This window comes from Pleurodeles waltl, chromosome 8, assembly GCF_031143425.1.
Source record: "Pleurodeles waltl isolate 20211129_DDA chromosome 8, aPleWal1.hap1.20221129, whole genome shotgun sequence".
NCBI lineage: Eukaryota > Metazoa > Chordata > Amphibia > Caudata > Salamandridae > Pleurodeles > Pleurodeles waltl.
The window spans coordinates 370,202,151-370,229,578 of NC_090447.1; the positions used below are offsets into that span (position 1 = coordinate 370,202,151).

Consider the following 27,428-nt stretch of genomic DNA (forward strand, 5'->3'; position numbering starts at 1 on the left):
CATGAATGCGTGCCTGTATGTGTGTATGTGTGTGTATATGTTGGGGATCGGGGTGGGGGACGGGGGTCCTGCAACCTTTTGGCGGTGGCAGTGGTGGTGGGGGGGTAGGGGAGGGAGTCGGGTGGGGGTTGGGGGTGGGGGAGACCCCTATCAGTGCCAGGGAAGGGATTCCCTGGCACTGATAGTGCTTACCGCCATGGATTGCATGGCGGTCCCCAACCGCATGAAATCCATGGCGGTAAGCCGGGGTCAGGCGGGTTGGAATACCGCCGGCGGTATGTGACGACCGCCGGGCTGGAGACCCAGGTCTCCAGCCCAGCGGTCGTTAACGTCGTGGCGGTCGGAACGGTGAAGCGGCGGCTGACCATGGCGGTAACCGCCATGGTCAGAATACATGAAAAAAACCGCCAGCCTGTTGGCAGTCTTACCGCCGCTTCACCGCTGACCGCCACGGTTGGAATGACCCCCTTAGTACCTTGCTGCCCAAGACTTCCTTTTTCCAAATTCTTTTTGCCCTCTTTATCCATTTTGTCTTTTGCCTGCATGTGTTCCGCCCCACACATGTTAATCCTTAATTTGGCTATGGCAGGGTTTTCCCTTTGCTCAGGTAAAATTATAAATTTGATGATTTGAAAGTGACTGACGCTTGCTAAGCCTGAACAATGTTTGATTTCTATATCACAACTAATTTTGCTAATGCTTAGTACTTCTCTTATTGAAAGCTTAGTTTTATTGATGTTAGTCTGCCTGAATCTATCTTGCCACCCTAGGCAATCCTTGGTGATTCTGTATCTTTATCATTTTTCTCTTGATAGTTGTCTACATTACTTTGAGCTTGAGTTTGTAATAAATCCCTTAACTTTATTCATGACTGGACCTTTCCTTGTATGGCCAATTGAGTCATACTGTTTAATTTAATTGGTTTTTTATTGAAATTGAGTAGTATGGTTCGACCACATCCTGTTGAAGAGTCCAAAGATCCATTGGCCTCGATGAGCAATGATTACTGCGAAGAATGAAAATGGTCCAGCACTATTGTCAAAGTCTCTTCTGAAAGGAAAATATAGGTCACTGTGCAGGATTGGGTATCACTTGGTAGCCTGAGGAAGTGCCTGATCACAATTCAAGAATGAACGCACAGTGCCACACTTCCTCCTTCTTTCTATATTTGAAGTCAGCCTGAATATATAGGGCCATATTTATACTTTTTGACGGAAAACTGCGCTAACGCAGTTTTGCGGCAAAAAAATTAGCGCCGGCTAACGCCATTCTGAAGCGCCATGCGGGCGCCGTATTTATTCAATGACGTTAGCCGGCGTTAGCCGCCGGCGCTGTCTGGTGTGCGTTAAAAAAAACGACGTACACTAGGCAGCGCCGGCGTAGGGGGAAAATGGCGTATGGGCGTCCACAAATGGTGCAAGTCAGGCTGAGGCAAAAAAATCGCCACAACCCGATTTGCGCCATTTTTTTACGATGCCCATCCCCCATTGAAATGGCTCTGGTCTTAGCAAAGACAGGAGTCATGCCCCCTTGCCCAATGGCCATGCCCAGGGGACTTCTGTCCCCTGGGCATGGTCATTGGGCATAGTGGCATGAAGGGGGGCACAAATCAGGCCCCCCTATGCCACAATTTTTTTTTTTTTAAATACTTACCTGGACTTACCTTAATGTCCCTGGGGTGGGTCCCTCCATCCTTGGGTGTCCTCCTGGGGTGGGCAAGGGTGGCAGGGGGTGTCCCTGGGGGCAGGGGAGGGCACCTCTGGGCTCATTCTGAGCCCACAGGTCCCTTAACGCCTGCCCTGACCCAGGCGCTAAAATCCGGCGCTAATGCGGGTTTTTTAGACCCGCCCACTCGCGGGCGTCATTTTTTCCCGGGAGTATAAATACGACGCATATGCATCGGAGTCATTTTTTAAGACGGGAACGCCTACCTTGCATATCATTAACGCAAGGAAGGTGTTCACGCAAAAAAATGACGCTAACTCCATGAACTTTGCCGCTAGACGCGTCTAACGCCAAAGTATAAATATGGAGTTAGTTTTGCGTCGAATTTGCGTCGAAAAAAACGACGCAAATTCGGCGCAAACGGAGTATAAATATGCCCCATAATGTATCCCTATCCAGACTGTTGTCTACCCGGCCCTCACAATAAAGAATGCAAAACTCAATATCTTTTGAATGCCTCAAATACTCCACAGTAGTCTCATTTTTACCAATTTATCTTTCTAGTTTCAGCCCTTCATTACCTTACAAGGTGACATATGTCAAAACCCTGTTATGTGCATGTTACTCTGCCACCCTGGGTACATCATGACAGAGCACTTGTCTATATGAAATATAATAACAATGAAAAAGCAAATACAGGTAGTAAACAAAACTTGGGGGCATTCATAGCTATAGTGACATCTTTGTAGTGAAGTCTTGGGTGGACCAGTTACAGATTGAACAATGTATTTTAGGAAGTGCTGTTTGAGGACCCTACTAAAGGTGTTAATTATAATTCTTAGCATAAGTCAATGTTGATATAACACTAGTATATTAACCTTAAGTACAATCCATGCTGCATTAAAAAATGCCACCAAAAAGTTATTATGGATCTTAAGCTAACATATGTGTCTTCCCTTGAAAGAGACTTTCTCAATATTCAAAATCTATGACGCATGATAATAACTGTGAAGCCATGGTATCAGTATGAAACTACAGAACACAAGCTTTTACCACGAATAGTTCAAAAACTAATAAAATACTCAAAACAAGTTGACTGATGGAGCTGTAAGAGCACTCTATGACTTCCAAGACTCACTGGATGTAGCACAAAAGGACTTCATAATTTTTTTTTGTAAATGTCCATGTTGCAGATTCCACAAACAATCTGAAATGTGGAGTTCCCTGAGTCCAAACTCAACAGTTTGCAGTCCTGAGGTGCCTGATTATGAAACTCTTGGACCCTCATTGGGGCATCTTCCAGTTTTGTTGTCTCCAGGCCATGAGACTTATGGATCTGTGTTTGGTCCCCTTTTCAGGTCTGGAGTCTCAGGAACAGCAACACAGAAGATGAAACTAGTGGATTCACATTGATTCTCCTTTCCAGGGTCGCAGTGTCTTAACCAGGACAGCAGACGTTGGATCACAAACTCAAAAGGGTTGGGCTTGTTGTAGCCGACTCCAAGAGTGTTGTTTTAAGTGTGTCTCATCTGTGATATCAAATAATAGCCAGTACCCTACCAGAACTTCAGGGAGACAATAACATTTAATACCTTGATTTTGCCAACTTAAAATGAGCCACTTGGTTGTACTCAGACGTCAAGTACAATTAAAGGGAGGTCATTCTTAGTGAAATTAACTCTTTAGATTAAATTGACAATTTGCTTAACAAGAGTTATTATTGGTTTTGTGTAATAATTATTTAATTTGTCCCTCTCCTGCTATATCTTTTTTGTGAGCATTGAACTCTCACAGGCCAGCCCTGCTGTTGAGCCTTGCATCTACATCTGCACCCAGGACTACTACAAGTGACTCCAAGGGCTGGTTTGATGGCCTTCTGTTCAGAGTGAGAGGGACATAACAGGCTTCCACCATCTTGATCCCACACCTGGACCCAACCTGAGTTAGTCCTGAACCCTATGACATCTCCATCCACTCCTGGACTCTTGGGTGTGGTGCTTACATGCCCAGAGAGCCATTTTCTAAAACTGAGAACCATCCTGCTCGCCTGTCTGCCCAAGGTGCGACTTCTCCTGCTACGCTCGACTCTGCAGCAGCAAATCCATTTCAGCGGTCCTTCGGCAAAGGGGTATCCAACCTTGTGGAACTGTTTTTGGCTACAGCCTTCTGCTTCATCCTGCAAGAGATGTTTGACTTCCATTTTGATAACCAAGGGCCTGAATTAGATCTTGGCAGAGAGATTACTGTCACAGTTGTCGTATTATGAGCTCCACAGAATATTATGGGCTTGTAATTCTACGGATGGGATATCCACCATGTTTGTGATGGAGTATTCCCCGCTGCCAAGATCTAAATCAGGTCCTATGTCAGACTGTAGAAATCTGCACTACAGCTACATTCCACGGCCATCCAATGATGATGTACCCTCCTCAGACACTCCGGCAGCCTTGCCTCACAAAACTTCTAACTTCTCAGACATTGTTCTCTCAAACTTTTTTTTCTAAGTCTGAAGGCTTAGTGCTGACTCTGCCCAATTCACTTTTTGTATCTGAGCTGTGCTCCGTCGCGGTTAGCCTTATTTTTCAATGTTAAGCCAGTCTAGCGCAACCAGATGTCCACAGTTGTGGCTGTTATATTTTAGGTGCTGTTTTTAACCTTAAACTTTAAAAGTTAAACTCCGGTTCTACTGATGGGGATTGTGACATTTTGGTGTCAAATAATTTATTGAAATGTACTCTATTTTACTAAATTGGTTCGGGATTTTTCTTGTTTTGTTTTTTGACTCTAATACTCTTTGTGTGCTGCATTAATACTTCAAATATTGACTCTAAGTTAAGCCTGACTGCTTTTTGTGGCGAGCCACCCAGCGCAAGGTATTGTGGCTTTTGCTCACCAAGGCTCACATCCTCATAAACCAACAACCCAATTTCCTATAGAAATGTTATCACAGCTGGCCCAGGAGAAGACCCATGACATAGGAATACCAGGAATAAACTATGTGGAGCTGCTGAAGGAGGGTGAGGAGCAACACAACCCCCGCCTTAGCATGTTTGCTATGCCCTGCATGGGTACAAAGCTCCAAAATTGGGAATTAAAAAAATGGAGGAACACTCAAAAATGTAATCAATAAAGAAATAATTAAGTTTCAGTAAAAAGTGGTCATTTTGGACTAAAATGACAGAACATTTCTAAAACTGGAAGCTGTAACTAAAAAACATCAATAATAAAAAAAGAAACACCAAAATATTTGTTTTCAGACTCACTAACACAAATCCATAGACGAGCTTGTTTTAGATTACTGAGGGAGTGCAGAATTATTAGGCAAATGAGTATTTTGACCACATCATCCTCTTTATGCATGTTGTCTTACTCCAAGCTGTATAGGCTCGAAAGCCTACTACCAATTAAGCATATTAGGTGATGTGCATCTCTGTAATGAGAAGGGGTGTGGTCTAATGACATAAACACCCTATATCAGGTGTGCATAATTATTAGGCAACTTCCTTTCCTTTGGCAAAATGGGTCAAAAGAAGGACTTGACAGGATCAGAAAAGTCAAAAATAGTGAGATATCATGCAGAGGGATGCAGCACTCTTAAAATTGCAAAGCTTCTGAAGCGTGATCATCGAACAATCAAGCGTTTCATTCAAAATAGTCAACAGGGTCGCAAGAAGCGTGTGGAAAAACCAAGGCGCAAAATAACTGCCCATGAACTGAGAAAAGTCAAGCGTGCAGCTGCCATGATGCCACTTGCCACCAGTTTGGCCATATTTCAGAGCTGCAACATCACTGGAGTGCCCAAAAGCACAAGGTGTGCAATACTCAGAGACATGGCCAAAGTAAGAAAGGCTGAAAGACGACCACCACTGAACAAGACACACAAGCTGAAACGTCAAGACTGGGCCAAGAAATATCTCAAGACTGATTTTTCTAAGGTTTTATGGACTGATGAAATGAGAGTGAGTCTTGATGGGCCAGATGGATGGGCCCGTGGCTGGATTGGTAAAGGGCAGAGAGCTCCAGTCCGACTCAGACGCCAGCAAGGTGGAGTACTGGTTTGGGCTGGTATCATCAAAGATGAGCTTGTGGGGCCTTTTCGGGTTGAGGATGGAGTCAAGCTCAACTCCCAGTCCTACTGCCAGTTCCTGGAAGACACCTTCTTCAAGCAGTGGTACAGGAAGAAGTCTGCATCCTTCAAGAAAAACATGATTTTCATGCAGGACAATGCTCCATCACACGCGTCCAAGTACTCCACAGCGTGGCTGGCAAGAAAGGGTACAAAAGAAGGAAATCTAATGACATGGCCTCCTTGTTCACCTGATCTGAACCCCATTGAGAACCTGTGGTCCATCATCAAATGTGAGATTTACAAGGAGGGAAAACAGTACACCTCTCTGAACAGTGTCTGGGAGGCTGTGGTTGCTGCTGCACGCAATGTTGATGGTGAACAGATCAAAACACTGACAGAATCCATGGATGGCAGGCTTTTGAGTGTCTTTGCAAAGAAAGGTGGCTATATTGGTCACTGATTTGTTTTTGTTTTGTTTTTGAATGTCAGAAATGTATATTTGTGAATGTTGAGATGTTATATTGGTTTCACTGGTAATAATAAATAATTGAAATGGGTATATATTTTTTTTTGTTAAGTTGCCTAATAATTATGCACAGTAATAGTCACCTGCACACACAGATATCCCCCTAACATAGCTAAAACTAAAAACAAACTAAAAACTACTTCCAAAAATATTCAGCTTTGATATTAATGAGTTTTTTGGGTTCATTGAGAACATGGTTGTTGTTCAATAATAAAATTAATCCTCAAAAATACAACTTGCCTAATAATTCTGCACTCCCTGTAGGTCCTGTAAGGCCTCCAGTTGCCAGGCAGTGCAGCTCTGTGGCTAACCTCTGCGCATAGAGGTTGTGCACAGAGGGTTTGTTGCCTGAGGCAAGGTGAGCATAGGGCCAAGCTGAAGACCTTACACAACAGAGAAGAGAATAATTTCAGTGACTTTGGATGTAGTGTATCTTCCAAAATCATAAAATTCACTAAAAAGCAACAGTTAAAGTAAAGTTATGTTTAGTATTAGTTAAAATAAATTAGGATTAAAAAAACAATAGGGAGATGGTCACAATAGTAACAAGTAGGAAACCAGACTCTCTGCATCTTCCTACATGCTTTATGGCAAGGCATTTCATAAACACACACGCGCACGCAAACGCACACACAGGAGAGAAAAATATGAGAATGAAAATGTGGGCATTATATAATCTCTTTCAATTGAATTGGGCATGATATAAAGGCAAGAGCATTTCCCCACTGCAATTATGTGAATACAGTAAACTCAATGACTGTTTAACGGCATAAGAAAAAGGTATGTGATCTTATTTGTACTTTCTACGAATATTAACAAAATTGTTTTTTTCCTCCCTTTCTGTTTCTCTTTACAGATGTTTGGCATCGATTCCACTAGACTTTTAAAAGAGAAAGCAGATAAATCCACTAGAACCTATGTTTAATTATTGGTGAATTAATGTTTTTTTTTTCTTTACTCGGATTTTGTTGATTTCTTTATGACTGTCAGTGAAATAGTTTGTTCGCGTTTTTCTCTAAGCCTTCTTTGACCATCCTCTTCGGATACGAACAGATTCACAAACATTCGCATACCTTCCGTGCAAGCTTCTCAGCCGATTAGGCTTAATCAAATCAAATGGGGCTGTGTGTTGTGTTGGTTGTACCTGTTAGACAAACAGTTCATAGTGGAATGTTTCAACACATACTCTCCTACTGAGTGAACATGTGCTTCAGAATTCAAAGGGCAGTCGGGTCTACTGTGGTTGACGGATGTGAAACAGTCGTGCCTCTGTAGAGCGGTTCATGTGTCGACACCTTTAGAATCCAAATGCTACTCAATCACCACATCCCTCAATTGTCTCTGTAGCTGCAGGCAATATTTGTTCCAGGCACAAAACCCATGCTCGTGTTTCGCTGGAAATTATTTACATGGCATTCCTTCTTGTTGTTTACATGGACTCAGCATCACTCTGATAACTATCGGTGGCAGAACGAAACTTGAAGGGCTCCTCCTTGCAAAGTATCAAGAGGGGGCTCCCTTCCCCCTGGACCCAGTCAGGGGGCGACCGCTCGGGTACTGTATACTGTGCTGAGGGAGTCCCTTGGAGCTCAGAGCCAAACCCCACCGCGGGGCTGCAGGGGCCTTTGCTACGCCACTGACAACTATACCCTGCATTACATGCTACTTGCCTTTAGAGTGAGGCACATATTTCTGGGATTTTGGAGCAGAGCAGTGAAGCAAGTCACTTTGCTGTGCTGCTCTGTGGCAAAGAGAAAGGACAGGAACACCCCATATTTAAACAATACGGCACATTCCTGTTCTTTCTCACTGCGCTGGTGCCGTTTTGGCAGCCTAGCACGAACACAGGCACCCTTGCACCATGGTGCAAATGTGTCTGTGTTGTAGGCAGGATAGTTTTTGTGCATGAAGAAACACCTTGCTGCACAAAAACAATTCTGGGATGCTTTCCTCTTTCTATATGTGCTACAAAATGCAGCACATGTAGAAAGAGAAAAAAACTAGGAGAAATTGTGATATTTCTCCTTGTGGCGCCACCCCTAGGGAGGCATAACATTTTGGCACGTCCCCAGGTGTACAAGCTCTTGTAAATCTAGGGAGGAATCAAAATTCTTGGGTGTTGTGTGGAAAACCCACTCCAACGCCCAGGGAATGCCTCCCTTGTGCAGAGTAAGGGAACCCAGCAATCTGCGCTGCCTTGCCTTACTCCATATCTATGGGGCCATTCATAGTGCCTCATAGATATGGAGTTCAAGGTTTGCACTGCTGTTGCATCACAAAAGTGATGCAACAGCAGTACAAGAGAATCATAAATATGTTCCTGAGATTGCCTGGGTACTTTTCTGAGAAGCAACATATCTGTTTGTATGGTCCAGGCATTGGAGCCTCATGGCCTTTGTTCTTTGCTTCTTACCGGAATCACTTTTATATATGGATTACATTTTTCTGGCTTAATGTCTTTCGCTTATTTACACAGCCATCTTATGTGTCCTTTGTATTTATCTAATCTTCTAACTGTTCTCCTTGCCATTACATTATGTGCTTTACAGCCGAGACGTTAAGAAGTCTGGATTTCTGGTCAGGATTTTTTTTGCAGTTCTTTGAAGGGAAAATGTGGTCAATGTGCATTCCAGCACTTTACAAACGAATGTGTTACACATTTTTTCTTTTTTTGAGGTTGAGGGAGACTAAGGGTTGTTTTAGATTTCGGCTGATGGATTACTCTGTCACAATGAGATATCCTGGCCACCAAATGATTTCCAAGAATCACAGGACACTGAACTGGCTCCCCATATTCTAAGGTAAGCACATTTAGCCACAAGACTGCGTCTCTTCCACAAATAACATATTCTAACCCAGTAGATTAATTTAGTAGTCTCATACTATTTGATTCTCTTACCATTAGTTGAGAATCCTGAAGAAGATCCTCCCCTTTAATTCAGCCCACCTCAAAGCATGTGTGGTGAATGAATTTATTATCTCTAGACGACTACACCAACATCTGGCATTTGGGATTCCCAGCTTCAAACATTTGCAGGTTGCAAATTGTACAAAATATAGAGGTCCGGATTGGCTCAGCAGAGGAAAATTTGACAAGGTCTCACATGCTTGTCCTGGACTTCACTGGTTGTTGATCTCCAACTGGATTCAAATCAGATTACTTTGCTTGACGCTTGGAGACTTTTATGGGACTGGATCCTTTTTTTCTTCAAAAATTGAGGGGCTCATTTGCAAAGAAATGATTCAGTGTGGCACTTCAAGCCACCTTGCTGTCCTGTGCTGCATCATTTTAAAGCACAGGGATTCTTGATATTTACAGAAATACAAGACATCCATGTACTTTCCTCTGCGCTGGCGTACAAAATGCTGCCTAGCACCAACACAGGCCCCCTTGTGTAATGGTGGAAGGGTGACTGCATGATTGTTTATGTGCAGGAAGGGACACCTACAATCATTAATGGCATATCCCTCTTTCTATGTCTTCTGCAGAATGCAGGACACATAATGGAAAAAAGAGGAGAAAAAGGCGAGAAAAAATGTTATTTCTCCCCGTTGTGCCACTTTAATGCCATCCCTGAGGTGGCATAGGAATATGACACATTCCCAGGCTGCTTTCTCCCTTTTTCATTTTTCGTTTCTTCCCTCTTTCCCATAAGTGTCTTTCACTCGCAGTAAATGCTTGAGGCAGAAAATTATGTTCCGGGCCTCAAAAATAAGTGCCGGAAACAACCAGCTCAAATTAAGCACTGCTTAAAGGGGCTTACACCCATTTCTCTTCATCCATTAGTCTGTTCCCTTCTGTGTCAGTGTTTTTGCTTTTACTTTACAACTACTGAAGTGTTGTCCTTGTGTTTAGAACCTGATGTCATAGCAGGACGCTTTTGATGTAAGCACAGGGCACATTCAAGGTTTATCCTATCCCATCTCTTTCTAATGCTGTTGTAAATTCCTTATGGAGTGGTCTTTGTTTTTCTGATTGCTGCACAGCTCACTTGAACTCTGAATATAAGCTAATCTGTGTGCTCTATTTATCGTTGCAATCTCAATTGTCCGTCCGTCCTTCCTTCCTTCTCCCTCGCTTCCTTCTTTCTCAAAGGCAAGAGGCTGGTAGCCAATGCTAATCTGATTGTCCTATTAGGACTGCATTAGCCAAGACCTTTTGATGTTACTAAAATTATATGTGTAATATACTTATAGGGGTTTTCACTGACTTCATACAGTAGTCTGTGGTCGTGTCATTCATATTTGTCTTCCATCCACTCTAGCATGCATTGAAGGGCAATGTGTCAGCCCCCATTGGCCATTAGCTGACTTTACTTATGGCATGTTTCCCTTTCACAAGGAGCTCCTCCACACACAAAGTAGTTATTTTCAGTGTCAGGTAGTTCTATTGTAATTTCTGTTTTTCTCAGAAAACAATAATGTCCAACTGGCCACTTCCAGGCATACTGGTTTGACCAATGCTTGCTTTGCTTTTGTCAGTAATCAAATCTGAATGCCAAACCTTTCTTTCTTAGCTGGAATATCAGTGAATGTTTTCCAGTTTCGAAAATGCAGACCCTCAAGTTCCTCATATTGCCCGCATTTGGGTTTCCAACCAGATGCTTTCAATTAATTGGTATAGAATTAGTGTCACACTGGTAGAACCACCCCTAGGGTACTGAGCATGAAGCATGTCTTTTACTTTGGACAATATACTGAGGGTGAGTTCAATTTGGGTAAAGCTAAGTCAGGACTTTACAAGCATTAGCCATCATTGTGGAAGAAAAATAATGAAATTAAAAATATTATACATGGCAGTGGAACACTTTGTAGGAGTACAAACTACAAACACCATATGGTGTAAACGTTAAATCTGTCCTGAGCACGAGGGAACAATGCTCTCTGCATCATGGAGAGAAAGCTGCCTTGTACTTAGGACTGTTTGCTATGTCAACAGAAGGCAGATAAGGATGGAGCAAAATGCTTGTCATCAATAAAGAGGACATATTTACAGAACGTGATAATGAACTGTTGTTTTTTTTTGTTGCTTCGAGAGTGGCAGAGATTTTTGTATTTTTCCACTACTCCCATGTATGGATGGAAAATACGAAGAATATGCAAAGCGAAATGGGCACGTGCAGAACTAAGATTAATCTACAGTGAGGTGTGGCTGACATATCAAACCTTGACAAACAAGTGAATATGTGGTAAGAACTTAATGTATCTATAAGAAGTCAAGCTTCCAGCTGTAACATCCTTTCAAAATGTCTTTGCGCAGTTACTCGTTTATCGGAGTGAACTTGTGTTAGTTATAACAGTGAGAGTTCATATCTGTGTGTAATTAAGGGCAATGACATTTCTAAACCCCGTGCTCCTCCACTAACCTAAGAATATGGCGGCATTCCTACTTTGAGTACAAGCATTATGAAATTATAGCGGTAGACCATGACTCGACAGCAAGATTTAAGAGAAATAAACATTTATTCATATGTTATGCATTGAAAGCAAAAATATTATTCATCATAGATTTATGTCCATATTGATTCAGATAACGAATTTTTGAGTGTCCTACGTTGATATGATACGTAAACTATTTAATTATAATATCAAGGTGCACATTTACTAAAGTACAGTGCAACACAGCGCAGCAGCCAAAGTTGCTGTGCTACATTGCGCAAGTGGAGAGAGCAGAGCAGAGCCATATTTGCTAAACAAGGCCTGCTGCAGCACTCTTGCCCTGCGCAAGTGAACAAACAGGCTGCCAGGCACTACACACATCTTTGCATAATGGTGCATAGTTGTGTGCATGATGCCTAGCATATTTTTTTTTTTTTGTATAAAGTATACTCTTTTCAAAAGAAATTCTTATACCTAGACAATTTTTAAAACATTTCACACGTTTGGTGTGTGAACTGTTTTAAGAAATATCATATGTCCTTAATTTTGTGCCTGCCTCAAGGAAGCATTATTTTGTTATGCACAGTTTGGGTCAGACAATCTTAGTACATTCTATTTTGCATCAAATAACATGAGTTCTTGAAATAAACTGCTACTGAATTGGTGGAGGGTTAAACCTTACAAATGCACCTGTCTTGGACTACCATAAATATTAAAACTCTGTGAACTATATTGTCGCCCAATATCTATGGCTATACCTGTGCACAAATCACGGCACCTGCCACCACAGGGGCAATCTTTTATACTTTCTTTGCCGACCGGGACGGACATGGCTGATCCCTTATGTTATGGGTAATAATAGGTTGGACATTTAATTCCAATAATATGGAAAGACAATCAATTTAAAGACTATGCAAATATAAGCCCTGAAGAAGTCCTTTTGTGTAGGACGAAACACGTCGGTTTTTCAAGAAAAAGCAATAATAGAAAATGAAGATTTTTAAAAGACAACGTTGAGTTACTGGACTTTACCGACTTTGCGCAGTGGTGCACTATCCATATCTTTTAACATGAGTTCTTGCACGGAAACACCCAAATTACAATCCATGTAATGCACCCTTGATACAAAGTGGCACAAAGCTGTGCGAAGGGTATTTCTGCTGAAAAAGTGCAATTTTCCAGTATAAAAATGCTGTGCTCTGGGAAGTGAATTCATTTTTAAGACCTTGCACCGCTTTGTGTAACTTTGGGAGTCTGCGATGTCAGAAAGTCTTGATAAATATGTGCCCCCAAGTATACCAGAAGGATGATATAAAATGTTAGTGTTAGTGATAAATGTATAAACTCATGTCCTTCATTTTCTTGTTACCTGAGCTGCATTGGCTCTCCTTATTCTAATGAGACTACTGGATTTTGTGCGGCAGAATCCCAACGGTGTGGGAGACTAAGTCTAACCCACTGTGGGTGACACCTGTCGCTAAAATCCGGGTTTTGCTCCGGCTAACTAGCAGTACCTCATCTCTACCCAAGGGCAGGGATGACTGGGCAGCCGAGCGCATGACATAATTGGTTTCTCAGGGAAGCCTTGGTCACTCAGGTCTCATCCGTTTCTCTCAGTTACCTTAGTCTCATATATAAATGACAAACAGAGGCAGTATATGTTTCAAGAATGACTTTAATAAAATGACTGCATCTTAGATAGCAAAGCGTGAGCTGCAATAACCAGGACGACACAGCATAACAATATGAAAATTGTGACTAGGAGAGTGAAGCATAGAAATAACGCTATCATATTGTCACTATGGTCAATGGACTAACTCCTACCTAAATTATAATAGAGAACAGCATGTTAAGCTCTAATTCTGCCCTTCAAGTTCCCCTGGGAAGACATCATCCCCCATACCTGAGCAAAGGCCGGCGGTCTGCGTTAGCATCTGTAGCGAAGCATTCAGCAATTGGCAGACAGTTGTGGTTCTCTGACTGGAATCTCCCTCTAACGTGTAAGGGACAAGGAAGTGTTTTTATAACAATACAGTTGATGTTCTGAGATAATGTCCCTACCTAAGGATGTGTATTTTCTAAGAATGTTGGAGAATAAACTTCTACCACTTTCACCGGCAATGTACTGTGCTGTAGCCTTGGAAGAAGCACAGAGTGAGCAAGAATGTATTGATTGAGAACAGAGTGCTGGCCTAGGCAAAAACAGTTAGATAAACAGAAAATAAAACAAGACCGTAAAAGTGGCTATTGTAGCAATAATAAAATAAAGCCAAATAAAATATATCTAGGTTAAGGTGCACAGCAGCTTGGCCTAGTGTGTTAAAATAACGTGCATGGAGCTGTGGCTAAAATGGCTACACAACTCCTGCATGCTCTGATGTCAGAATGTGCCTGTATTAATAAAAATAACATACTACAAACATGCAGTAATGTTGTGGCATCATCTCATTTAATTCCTAAACATTACTGCTGCTAGGTTTAAGGGCTCCAATTCTCAAGGCACCTCAACATCAACTGGTGAAGAAAGGTCTGTCCTCAAGAAACAGCAGCAAAAAAAGAGCAGGCATACACTGTAGCCAAGGGCAGTTCCTTCGCAATGGCAAAGGAGTGTCGCCCCCCCTGGCTAAGCTAGCGGGTCTGGGCCATGGGAGGGAGGGAGGGGGAGTGGAATCTGTGCACTTAAGTGCCATGTGTGTTTGGCCAGCTATCTTAGGCAAGCCAAACATAAATGGGCACTTAGGTTTCTCCAACCCGGCTGTTTCTCCCACGTGTCTGAGCGGCAGAACAAGCCACTCAGACCAACCCTGGTGCTGCTCTCATGCTAAATATAGCATGAGAGCAGTGCCAGAATTCCATGGGGAGCCAATGCTGGTGTCCCAGGGACTTCTGGGACACTAGAGAGAAGAGGAGCAGTGCAGCAGGCGGTGTCAGCGTCAACAAGGTATGCTATTTTTATTTTTTATTATTTTCCGCATCCCGGCCACTCCCCTTTAGATTTGTGGCAGCTGCCGCTGAGTGTAACCCCTCACCTACTTGCCTGTCCACCTGCCTACTACAGCTGTCGTCTCTCACTCCTTCACTTGTTGTTTACCATAATACAGTCTGATGAGCTGGTGTGAACAGCAGTCAGGCAATGACACAAACTTCAGTCTAATTTTAAGGCTGTGGAAATGAACTGCATCCATTGCTTTCAGCCCAAAGGAAAGATCCAAAAAACCCTAGATGCAGCAAGAGGCAGTTAAGAAAGGAGTATGGAGGCTCTGATTGAGTATCGGATACCCCTTGTGAACCTGGTGGGTGTTAGCCCTCTCAGTCTTAGGATGGTCTTTTCCCAAAGTTTTACCTGTTTGCCGCACATTTTTGCTGTATCTGCCTTAGGAGTCTGCACACTTTACCACAGCTGACCAGTGCTAAAGTGCACAGACTTCTCTCCTAAACATTGTAACACTGGAGTTTTCACAATTGGCATATTTAATTTACTTGTAAGTCCTTTGTAAAGTGAGATATAATTCACCCGGGGCCTGTAAATTAAATGCTGTAGTGGGCCTGCAGTAGTGATTGTGCCACCCACTTAAGTAGCCCGTTAAACATGTCTCAGGCCTGGCACTACAGAGTCTGTGTGTGCAGTTCCACTGCCATTTCGACTTGGGATGTAAAGCCCATTGCCAAACCTCAAGCTTCCCTTCTGTTACATATGTCACCCCTAAGGTAGCCATAGGGCAGGGTGTTATGTAAGTAAAAGGCAGGAAATGTACTTTTAAGTTTTACATGTCCTGGTAGTAAAACAACACATTTTTACTACTGTGAGGCCTACTCCTCTCAAAGGCCAACACTGGGAATTCCTTAATATACATTTAAACTGTAATTCCTGATAAGAGAGGAGTAGCTACATCATATTTCATATCATTGGATTGGTAATGATAAATCCTAATTAATGGTAAAGTCGGATGTAACATTACTATTTTATTAATGTCACTTTTAGAAAGTTGGCATTTCTCTGCTCCTACTGCTCTGTGTGCCTTGAAGCCTGTCTCCAGCACACGTCTGGGGTAGCTGACAGCTACTCTTTGTGCAGTCCCTCTAGACAGCCGCAAACACAGAAAGGTTAGGTGTGTCTGAGTACTCATCTGCATTCATCTGCATTCTGATGGGCCTTCCTGGGCAGGACGGGTGGAGGGAAGCTGACACCTACACTTGAATAGGGAAGTGCCTGTCCCCACAAAAAGCGCTGTTTACACCCTACTGATTGTCTGGAGCCAGGTTTAGGAAGAAAGTCTTTGAAATCACCCCCACTTCAAAGGCACATTTGGGTATAAGAACTGGGTTCTCTGACTCCTAGAAAATCAGTACGCTACCTGACCTGTGAAGTACTTTGCCTGGCGTAGAGACTGCTGTGCTACAAGGAATGCCATTCTGCTGGATTGCTTTCCAAGAAGGACAGGTCTCTACCTTGATGAGTTACCCTCCTGTCTGCTGATCTTTGCCCAGCTGGGGAAGGACTGCACCCTCTCATTTGACCCAGAGTGACTCCAAGGGCTTGCTGGCTTGCCCCCTGTTCTTCTACAGTCTCAGGGACACCAAAGACTGCCTGCAACTCTGATTTCTGCTGCTGAACTCTGTCATTTGTGAGCCCTATGCTTGCCTGAGGTGCCCCCTTCAGACCTGGGCCTCAGAAGTGAGTTCTGCAGCTGTTTTGCTGCAAAACTGTTGTATCGTCACCTCTGCTCCAATGCATCTTGCTTCGATGTCGATGCAGAGGATGTTCTGTCAACAGCGGTTCTACAGTCTGTGCAACCGAAAACGATGCTCTGTGTAGCTCGATGAAGATGCATTGCCTTCATATTCAGCTCTAGTCAACCCATTATTGAGAAAACCCAACTTGGACCCTGTCATTTGGTCTGTTTCCTTGCTACTCACCTCCTCTGAGGTGTTAGAGAAACATGTGAATCAGCAGCTTACAGAATTCCCAGAAACGAAGGGAATATTTACAAGGAAGTGGCACTGCGTGGTACTGCTGCAAAATTGGCAGCGTTCCACTGCATCAATTCATCATCACTTCAGAAACGGAGGGATTCACCGTATTTACAAAAATACAGCGCATCCCTGTGTTTCCACTAAAGCTGGCACTAAATCTAACTGCCTGCATTGCAGGGATAATTGTCTATGTGCAGGAAGGTATCCCTTCCTGCACATAATCAATATTGAACTTTTGCTCATTTAGAAAAAGCAAAAATGTGAAGAAATAAAAGTATTTCTCATTGCGCCATGCTAATCCCACCCCTGGGTGGCATTCGTTTCTGGTGCTATCTCAGATTTACATTTCCTTGTAAATCTGGGGCAGTGTCAAAAAGCAATAAGTGTTGTATGGGTACGCCCACAGCAACACCCATTGCACGCCCCTCTGCTGCAGAAAACTGCATCAGGGGACCTATATTTACAAGAAACCTCTAAGCCACAAAAAGTGATGCTCTTGTGGCACTAGGGGCTTTCCAATATGCCCCTTATAGCCTTCTCCATCCCTAACAATCCAGGTTCCTAACAGGGCACAGCACTGAATCAGCCCTTCTCGGTGTCACAGATTTCCTGATATACCAATTGGACAATTGTGGACCTACTGCACTGATTTAGATCTCAGTGCATCATTTGATATGGTGAATCACAGCACGCTTTTGCAAGGAATTGAAGGCATGGGAATACAGGATACAGCCTTAGACTGGTTAAGATCTTTTCTGCATGATCACACCTTTCAGGTACATACCAATCTGCACAGATCGAAATCTCTCCCTCTGATCTCAGGTGTGCCCCAGGGGTCGACTTTGAATCCATTGCTTTTTAATTTGTATGTAAGTCCTTTGGCAGATATAGTTGAGAATTGTGGACTCACACTTTTCTCCTATGCAGATGATAAAATAATTGGCGTATCATTGTCAGTCAAGGATAAGCGCAAGCACTCAACTCATTCCTTAATCAAGTGTCAGCATGGATGTGTACCAACTCCATAAAACTAAGGGGGTCATTACGACCTTGGCGGGCGGCATCAGCCGCCTGCCAAGATCTGACCGCCATGCGGCCACCAATGCGGCCGCACCCCCGCCGCGGCCATTTGGAGATCCCCGCTAGGCTGGTGGGCGGAAACCTGGGCGGGGATCACGGCTGCAACATAGGAGCCGGCTCCAAATCTGCATAGCAGACAGTGAAAAGCTGCATGGGGCCCTGTCAGTGGCATGGGCAGTGCAGGGGACCCCAGGGGCCCCACGACTCCCCGTTCTGCCAGCCTTTTCCTGGCGGTGCAAACCGGCAGAAAAAGGCTGGCGGTCGGGGACTCGTAATCCCCTGGGCAGCGCTGCAAGCAGCGCTGCCCAGGCGGATTATCACCGCCGGGGCAAAAGTGGCAGAATACCGCCAGCCCCGGCGGTGCGACCGCGGCGCTTCCGCCGCGGTCGTAATATGCCTGGAAGCACCGCCAGCCTGTTGGCGGTGCTTCCGTCGTTTTAGCCCTGGCGGTCCCGTACCACCAGGGTCAAAATTACCCCCTAAATGTGGAAAATCTGAGGTCTTGTTGGTGGGAAATCCCTCTACTCCTTGGGACTCTCAGCTGCGGCCTTCAGCTATAGGCAGTCCTCCTAGTCCAGCATCAGGAATGTGGCTCAACAACAAACTCACTATGAGTCACCAAATTAATAAGGTCGCCACCACTTTTGGAAAGCATTTGGAAATGGCTTAGAAAGATTTTATATTTTCTCCCCACTGCTGCTCCGAGAACGGTAGACCAGGCCTTGTTGATTTTCAGACTGGATTACAGGAATATGTTATATATGGGGGTGGGAAAAACTCTCTTAAAAGCACCTCCAAATTGTTCAAAATGCTGCTGTCTGTCTCCTAAATTGACTTCTACAGCCACTTTGCTTTGGATGCTTCATTGGTTATCCATTGAGCCCCGGTGCAGTTTAAGGCTTTATACTACATGCACAAATGCCTTGTAAACTCAGGACTTTCCTATTGTATAACACTGGTAGTAATTCTAAGCTGCTTGTTATTCCTAAAATAAGGAAAGCTTGTCTAGGATGTTGTGTTTTTTCTTTTCTTGATCCGAGACTCTAAAATGCTATCCCTCTCAGACTGAGTGTGTCAGTCACTCTTTGTGTTTCGAAAATCGTTAAAAACATGGCTGTTTCAGCATTTTGAATTGTCATAAATATGATACCCCTTTGATAACTTGCAGGGTTGAACTCTTTCTGTAGATGAGGCTAGGGCTGGGAAACCTTTGGTATCATCCATGCACTATACAAGTCATGAAACATAATAATAATAATAATAATAATAATAATAATAATAATAATAATAATAAATCTCAACGGAGATCAATTTTGAAGCAGGGCCCGACTGCGAGGCTCGGCAATGATGCATCGACCCAACTGTGCAGATTGGTTCCAACGCATCGCCTTCACATTGTTCCTCAACATTGATATTTTGGCCCATCCAAGGTACTCTTTCAGTGGTCTCTGCATGAGTCCTGCAGCCGACCTACCCTCCATTACGGTGAGCATGAACTTTGAATACACACTTGTCTAGTGTGACCTCAAGAAGCGCTATTGACTTCTAAACACTATTTTTAGTTTATTATTCAAAAATTCATATCTCAACATCTACTGATTGGAGTTTTGTTGTTTTGGTCTAATTCTTCTCAGATAGATTCTATTTTTCTTATTTTCTGTGTAGTCTCTTTGTGGTATTTTCATTGTGTTTGTGTGTGTTTCACAAATACTTTACATATTGCCGCTTAAGATAAGCCTGCTACTCTGTGCCAAGCTACAAGAGGGTGAGCACAAGTTGTCTCTGTTTATCTAGCTTAGCCTAACTAGAAGTGGTGGTTCCTGCTTGTACAATGAGCATACTATGACAACCAGAACCCCCATTTCTAACATTGGGACATTGGCCCATTGGCTTTTCTGGAGTGCAGGGCAGTGGAGGCACTACAAGACACAGTGTCATGTTTGTTTCACCATCAATTAGACAAGATTATTAGGTTTTGCCTTTGAGATACTGGACTGTGGCTGAGAGGAGAAGATTGGTGGACTACAATAGTTGCTGTGTAGAGCAGATGCTGAGTGCCCATTAGATTATTGACACTGGTATAAGTGATGTTGGGATTGGAGGATTTGACTGTGGGTGGGCTTTCAAGGTACTCTTTATTCAGCCCCTCTTAAGTTGCCATTTCAGTTTGCCTGGTGACTAGGTGGTGACAAGAGGAATCATAGGGTGCTATGTCCTTGCACTGTATGGCACTGACAAGGTTCTTAAGCATATTAGCGGATAGATAGTACACTAAACCATGTTGAAGTGCGTGTTTGGATGAAAGTTGCAATGTAGCCTAATTGTAAAGAGCTTGGATGTGATGCGCAATTGTCTTGAGTGGGTTATTTATCCCAACTTTTCTGCTGCACCTATACATGTAATGGACAGAAAATGGAAATTACCATCTTTTACATAGTATTCCCCCCGATTTTTTCAATGTTTTGCTAAACCCTTTTTCGATGCCCATTGAACTCTGCACACCACTCCTGCTAAGCAATGGTAAAGTGCTTGTGCTCTTCTCACTAAACATTAGTATATCTTTAATTAGCATGCTTTTTATTTCTTTGTAAGTCCTAAGTATATGGTGCACCATGTACCTGGGACAGGGACTTCTCCTTACTGAGTCCATTAGGGCTCAACACCTCCCCCATTTCCTGTCTCAAGCTATAATAAAAAATAATACAGACAGTTCAGCAGCCTGACTGTTACTATCTGACCCACGCTCTGAGTGGAGCTGGGCAGTCCTAGGCTGGACTCAAGGTTTGAATGCATGTCCACAAGTTCAAGAATACTGACCCCCCCCCCCACCCCCATATACTATTGCGCTTCAATTATTGCTAGTTACATTATCCAACAGGCTTGCCTATAGTAAGCTAAATGTGAGCAGGCTGATAACGTACAGGTCATGTGGCTTGGTTACATTCAAAGCCAGTATTTAATCCCCATTGCTTTAAAAGATCATCAGCCTAGCTGACCTAGGGCATGTGTTGAAAATGGCCTTTCTGCAGGGTCACTCCAAACTTTTTGCCTTCCTCCTTCTCTTTTTCTGACCTAATTTTTGCTGGCTTTAGGACTCTGTGCACTTTACCACTGCTAATCAGTGCTAAAGTGCATATGCTCTATCCCTAAAACATGGTGACATTGGCTCATACATAAGTGGCATATTTAATTTACTTGTAAGTCCCTAGCAAAGTGCACTACATGTACCCAGGGCCTGTAAATTGCATATTACTAGTGGGCCAGCAGCACTGGTGGTGCCCCCCACATAAGTAGCCCTTAACCATGTCAACGCCTGTGTGTGCAGTTTTACTGCCACTTCGATTTGGCATTTAAAACTACTTGTCAAGCCATAAACTCCCCTTTTTCTACATATAGGTCACCCCTAAGGTAGGCCCTAGGTAACCCATAGGGCAGAGTTATATGTAGGTAAAAGGCAGTACATATACATGTGTAGTTTATATGTCCTGGAACTGTAAAACTCCTAAATTCGTTTTACACTTCGGTGAGGCCTGCTTCTTTCATAGGCTAACATTAGGGCTACCCTCATATATGTTTGAGTGGTAGATTCTGATCCGAAAGGGGTAACAGGGTAATATTTAGTATGGCCAGAATGTTAATACAAAATCCTGCTGTCTGGTGAAGTTGGATTAAAAATTACTATTTTAGAAAGTGAGCATTTCTCTCCACTTAAATCACTCTGTGCCTTACAATCCACATCTGGCTAGGTTAGTTGACAGCTACCTTGTGCATTTCACTCAGACAACCCCAAACACAGGTTGCTCAGACACACCTGCACACCTCTGCATACTGAATGGGTCTTCCTGGGCTGGGAGGGTGGAGGGCCTGACACTTACATTTGAAAGGATAGTGGCCTTCCCTCACACAATGGACCGCCAAACACCCTACTGGGACCCTGGCAGACAGGACTGTGCTGAAAGGGGAGCTTGTGCACTTTTAAGGCACTCTTTGAAGTCTCCCCCACTTCAAAGGCGCATTTGGGTATATAAACTGGGTCCCTGACCCTACCAACTCAGACACTTCTTGACAAGACACTTCCTGGGAAAGAAAACTCTGCACCAGATCCTGCAACCTGCTAAGAGAAGATGCCTAGCTGCCCAAAAGACTTACCTGACTGCTTTGCTGTAAAGGACTGCTGCCTTGCTTTTGCCCTGCTGCCTTGCTGTCCTGTGGCTCTGTAGAGAAGTGGTCTGCAAAAGCTTGAATTGAGCTTGCCTCCTGTTTTCTGAAGGCTCCGGTCCAAAAATACTTCATCTCTGCACAGAACTCCTTGTGCGGCGAAAAGCGACACACATCCTGCTAGAATCGATGCACAGCCTGCATCACTGCATCACCGCCGAACCAGAACGATGCAGCCTGCTCCCTGAGTGGAGATCGATGCTGCACTGCGACCAATACTTCGACGCACGGCCCACCGGATCGCAGCAGCACCGAGCCGGAATGCCGCAGCCTGATTTCTGCAAGAGGAATCGACACAGTGTCTGCCATGCAACAGAAATTTCCCCACATCGCCCATCAGATCGAGGCAGCTCCTGTAACCTCGTCCCGCACACCCAGGATTTCTCTGCATCATCCCCGGGGTGTCCAAAAAACCTGCAACCCGAAGAGGATCCAAGCTTGTGAGCTGGAAATCGACGCAAAGCCCTTGGTGCATGGAAAAGCATCAACGCATTGTCTGTGTGTGCCCAGAGAAAACTACGCACACCTCCCCATTTTCCACACATCTCTTCCTCTGCGATCCTGTGTGGATAATTTAGATGCAAACCAGGTACTTTGTGGTTGCAAGAGACACTTATTACTTTTTAAGAACTAAAAACTCTATGTATCATTTTTAACAGTGATATTTCAACTATACTTTTGACCTGCTTTTCATCGGATAAATATTTTATATTTTTCTACACCTGTGTGGTGTCTTTTTGTAGTGTTCCATTGTGTTATTGCATGATTTCCTGCACAAATACTTTACACATTTCTTTCTAAGTTAAGCCTGACTGCTCAGTGCCAAGTTACCAGAGGGTGAGCACAGGATAATTTGGATTGTATGTGACATACCCTGACTAGAGTGAGGGTCCTTGCTTGGACAGGGGGTAACCTGACTGCCAACCAAAGACCCCATTTCTAACCGCATGTAAAATAAATGTTACTAGTAGGCTGCAGCACTCATGCCACCAACTAAACTAGCATTGTCCAACATGACTCAAAGCCTGCCACTGCGGCTTTGGTGCTCAGTTATAAACTGCCATTTCAATATGTGCAAAACAAACCTATTCCCAGGACTAAACCTTCCTTTTTTATATTTATAAGCCACGCCTAAGGCAGGCTCTAAATGCCCATTACATAGGTGCATAGTATTGAGAAAGTAAGACTTGAATATTTTATATTTTGCATGTCCTTGCAGTGAAAAACACCCAAAGTCGTATTTCACTGTTGCAAAGCTGGCCAACCCATAGGTTAACAGTGCTTTACGCTATTACCTTTAATATACACCAAATTTAGTTTGAGAATAGCTAGAAAACTGGTTGAAGCACTCATTCTAATATTTAAAATCCAACTTGATTACTATTTTGTAAATTACACTTTTAGAAAGTTGCCTTTTTTCTGTCAAAAAACAAAAGGCTTTCCTGCCAGTGTCCAGCTGTCACCTTATGGCTTCCTTGTAGTGAAATATGTATTTGTTCGAGATGATGGACAAAGGGCCCTGGGAGTGGGAAGGGTGACACCCCCCTCCCTTGATTGGATGGCCTAAGGGACTGTGTTCACCCCGTTCCTAAGCTTGAAAGGAAGTTTATCTTGTCACTGGCAGATGAAGCTCCCACCCTACCTGATTCCCCCTTGTCTTTCTAGTCAGGCTGCACAAAGCCCAATGGGAGTAGAGGAACTGACCAGAACTGGTTTAAGGGGTGGGCAAAGACTTGCCCTCCACCCACATGCTGGCACTGGACATAAAAGTGGACCCACAGATCACTCCTAAGAACACTCCTGGACTTGTGAGGAATCAGATGAAGAACTGCTCTGATGTCTGAATAACTAGAAGGAAGACAGTACGTGCTTGCCTTGAACCCAGAACCCCAGCACTGACCCCAAAGGTCAGAAGGTTGACCTCTTGTTTGAACTAAAGGGACACAACAAACTTCCAGAAGGATCATCCTTGCTGCAGCACCCCAGCTGACCAGTTCTATCTGGACATGCCCTGGACCCTTCTTCTGGCCTCTGTTGGAGTGGATCCTAGGCTGCAAGTGGTGTCCCTAGGTCCTGAACCTCTGGCTGGTGTTAGAGTGCACTCCTACTGAACCCAAGCTACAAGAGGTTAGACTTGGAAACTTCTTGCCAAATTTCTGCCTTGGGAACTGAAAGAGACCTGGATCACCACTGAAGAAGCAGCTGTCAATGCCAAATTGCCCATCAGCCTCAGCTTGTTGGTTTGCCCCATGGAAGGAAATCTGACTTCCAGAAAAATGTGTCAGTTGGAACATAGTGAGCTTCATCAGTACTGATGCCAAGAAGCATCCAATCAAGTTGAGGCCTCTAGGGCCATGAAATTTGTGCACTCAAAGCTTTCCTTCCGTCCTTCAATAGCTGCAAAGAGACCCTGCTCTACATCAACCGCCCACTATTGAGCCCCACTTTAATCCAGCTTGCCCCTCTGATGACTTTGACAACCACTTCTTCTACATAACTGTTTCTGAGTCAGAAGGTAAACTTTCCACCAGGAAATCTGGTTTCTGTATCTGACATGTGCTCCATTTCTGTCAGCCTTAACTTTTGACTTTGACCTGGTCAAGCGGGACTAGATAACTCTGGTTGGTGCTGTGTGATTTTTGATGCTATCTTTATTTCAAACTTTAACAATTCATATTTCCAGTTTTATTTATTGGATTTTTGCTGTTTGGTGTCATTTTATTTATTAAATTAGAATATATTTTTCTGAATTAGCTTGAATCTTTCTTGAGTTATTTGTTCACTTTGTCTCAGTACTGCATAAATACTTAACACATAAGCCTGACTGCTTTGTGCCAAGCTACTAGAGGGTTAAGCATGTTTCTTTAGTGACTTTGGTGGTTTATAATGACAAGGACTATGATTATATTTGAAGTGGGTTCTCGTCCCTTCATCCAGTACTCCAGTTTCATACAGAATAAAATGCATAAATCATGTACTTTACATGAATTTAATGTTATGTCTTGTTTGAAAGTGTGTAGCTTATGAGTGTGGCATGGAAGGAAGTGTTTTAGGGTGTGAGGTGAATAGTGATGCCAACAATTCATTTAAAATCATGAGGTGATAAGGAAACCTCCAGAATGAATAAATACAGACTCAGATGAAGATGCTACTGATGGGCTTCATGAGTACCTCTTTGGGTTGGGGTAGAGTTCTATGCCCTCGTATAAACAAGGCCATTTGAGGCTTAAGCCCAGCACAAACCTTACTGAACAGGGGACACATAAAGTAGGTCAGGCTGTCTGTGTCTTTCCTTGAGGAAATTTCATCGCGCTGGACACATCCTTTGCTTTCCCCTTGGTCTGTGTAGCTGTAGTTTCCAGATAACGATTCCCCCTCCCAATTCTGTCACCTCTCTTTCCTACTTAAAGTTTAATACTACTAAACTAATGACACCCACAGCAAATGTCACAACATAGAATGCTGTAAACTAATTATACTACACAAAAATGTAAAGCACTAGAAATAGTATTATAAGCACATTTTAAGGGCAGTGTCACTTCTAGGATGCACTAGTGTCTAATACAAAATATGGTAAAAAGAACTCTGTGCTGACTTATAATGTCATGCAAATTCATGAGCAACTGCATCATGCCAAAAAGGCATGACTTTCGTTTTGTCATTAAAATCGAGTTCTGACAGTTGACATGTCTACTGCAATAATTTGTTGTAGGCAATTATGGATGACGCCTTTGGCTTCAGAGTTCCACCAGCACACTGCTTGCTCCATCCATTTCTCAATAAAAAAAGTTACCTGAAAGACCAAGGACCAGATTTATCCTGGCCTAGTTTCATTCCAATGCCACATTAGCGTCATTTTTTTAATGCTAATATGGCTTTGGAAGGGGAAAAACTCTGCACCATATTTACAAAGTGGCGCAATGCCTGCATTGCACCACTTTGTAACCCCTTGCACCAGGCATAATGTGGGCAAGGGGGGTGTTCTGGCACTGGGGGTGGTGTAAAAATGGTGCAAAGGAATCTATGAGATTCCTTTGCACCATTTTTAACAGCATTTTCTAACGCCTGCTAAGTGCAGGCATTAAAAAGAGGCTCCCATTGATTACAATTGGCCTCTGGGTGCTCTGCAGGACTAATCATGCAAAGCGCTGGACTAGTGTAAAAAAGTAAGAAGCTAATCACCCTAACTACCTCCATGGTGCGCTGTATTTAAAATACAGAGCTACCATTGTGGCAATAAGGGGTGCTAAGGGGTACAGAAAAAGTGGCGCTGCAGTAGGTGCAGCACCACTTTATATAAATCTGCTCCTCAGAGCTTATATTTAGCAGTATCTTCAGTAAATTTTCTCCACAAGAGTATATCTTGCACAGAAGGTTCAGTCTAGATAGCTGCAGGAGAGGAGTTCAAAGAGACAGTGGCTGATTTAATCGTTTGTTTCACAACACAGCAACCAAAGTTACTGTACTGTGCTACAAAGTAGGAGAAAGCAGTGCAGAGCCATATTTATTAAAAATTACCTTCTGCTGCTGCTGTCATCCCCAGCACTAGCACACTATAAGGGCTGAGTAGCACCATGCACAACCTTTGCCCCATTGTGCAGGGCTCCATGCATGTTCTCTAGTGTAGGATTTGTACAGAAAGAATCAATAATCAATCAAACCCATCTTACATAGCACAGCTAATCACCTGTGAGGCTATCAAGGCACTGAAGATCCTGCTGCGGAAGCTTAGTCGAAAAGCTAGGTCTTTACTTCTTTTCTGAATTCCATCAGAGAGGGTGAGGTCCGGAGGTGAAGAGGGAGGCTGTTCCAGGACCTGGTCACTCAATCGGAGATAGACCAACCTCTGCTGTAGTTTTGAAGTATGTGAGGGTTCTGAGTGAGGTGAAGGAAGCTGTCAAGAGGATTAGTAGAAGTTCAGGCTTCGGTTGATGTATGGTAGTCCTTGGTTGAGCAGGGCCTTGTATGTGTGGATCCGCAACTTGAACTGACATCTTTCTTCAATGGGAACCAGTGGAGTTTTCTATGGTGGGGTGTGATGTGGATCTGCTTGTGGAGGTTGAATATGAGTATGGCCACAGAATTCTGTATGACCTCTACAGGAGGTGTGAGGTGATTCCTTTGTAGAGTGTGTTGCTGTAGACCATCCTGCTGGGGACTAGGGCTTGGATGACGGTTTGTCTCTTGCTGATGTGGAGCCATGTGAAAATCTTACAGGTCATGCAAAGAATGAGAAGATAGACGGAGGAGATGGCATTGATCTGGTTTTTCATGGTGAGCTTGATGTCCAGGATGATGGTGAGGTTGCAGGCATGGTCTGTAGGTGTGAGTGAAGGCCACCAGGAGATATTTCATGAGGAGGTGTTGTTCCTAAAGATCAGTACTTTCTTTTGTCTGTGTTGAGTTTCAGGCAGTTGTCTTTCAACCAGTTGCTTGTCATGCACCAGTGGAAGTTGATCCTTGTAGGGGCAGGCTCTTTTGATAGCACGAGGATGAGCTGGGTATCGTCGGTGTAGG

At 43.6% G+C, this 27,428-nt stretch overlaps 1 protein-coding gene across 1 annotated transcript in view; it reads right to left on the minus strand.

The window, feature by feature from the left end:
• The window catches only part of MYO16 (myosin XVI), a 2,485,855-nt gene that overhangs the window by 1,325,698 nt on the left and 1,132,729 nt on the right, over positions 1 to 27,428 (minus strand). The gene's annotated exons all lie outside the window — the stretch shown is intronic.